This window comes from Sciurus vulgaris (assembly GCF_902686455.1).
Source record: "Sciurus vulgaris genome assembly, chromosome: X".
NCBI lineage: Eukaryota > Metazoa > Chordata > Mammalia > Rodentia > Sciuridae > Sciurus > Sciurus vulgaris.
Window position 1 is genome coordinate 137,193,994 of NC_136471.1, and position 944 is coordinate 137,194,937.

Below are 944 nucleotides of genomic sequence, written 5' to 3' on the forward strand. Positions count from 1 at the left end.
CCACAGCCCGTGACTCGTGCTGGGACGTGGGGTGTGGCTGATTCTGCCCCCAGCCCAGCGTCCCTGGGACCGCCTCCTTTTCCAGCACGCAGGGCCAAGCCCGGGTATTGGGTAGGCGCGAGCTTCGAATGTTCAGATCCACAGGACCCCGTCACGTGGTGAGTCCCATTCCCTGGGTCTCATTGAGCGGGTTCATTGATGATCGTGTGTAGAATTTCATTAGGAGGAGGAAAGAGACCATGGAGAATGGGGGATTGTGCATCCATAAAGTAGAATATTATTTGGCCATGAAAAAGGAGAGGTTGCTGACATCCGCTCCCACGAGGGTCAACCTAAGAAAACAATCACTACACGGGAGAAAGGGGTCTGACCCCGGAGCCACGCGTTGTACGATCGTCTTGCTGCCGTTTGTCCAGTGTGGCTAAATTCGAAGAAACAGGGCTGGATCCTGAGGGACGTCTGGATGAGAGCAAGACCTCCTTCAGGGGCAGTAGAGGTCCTTTGGAGGTTGTGGTGTAGTGACTCAGGAGGCTGACGCAGAAGGCTGGCCTCAGCAACTTAGCAAGACTCTGTCTTGAAATAAAAAATAAGAAGGGCTGGGGGTGTGGCTCAGTGGTCAGGCACCCCTGGGTTCCATCCCTGGTACCAAAAGGAAAAGATGCTGCTTTAACCCAGGGAGTACGGACCCTGCGCCAGGGTATTTCCAGGCATCAGTGTCTGCACTCCCTAGCCTCCTCCCTGAGCCTCGCGGCCTGCCTCCCTGGCAGGACCACGCCCCCGCTTTCCAATTCCAACCCAGGGACCATCTCTTGTCAGCTGCCTCAGGCCCCGGTCTCGGCAGAGTCTGCCTCTGTGGGTAGCCAAGCCCAGATGGGAAATATTCAGGAAAAACTCGCATCTGAACGTAGCACATATGCCCTCGTTTTTAATCTGTCTTCCCCGAC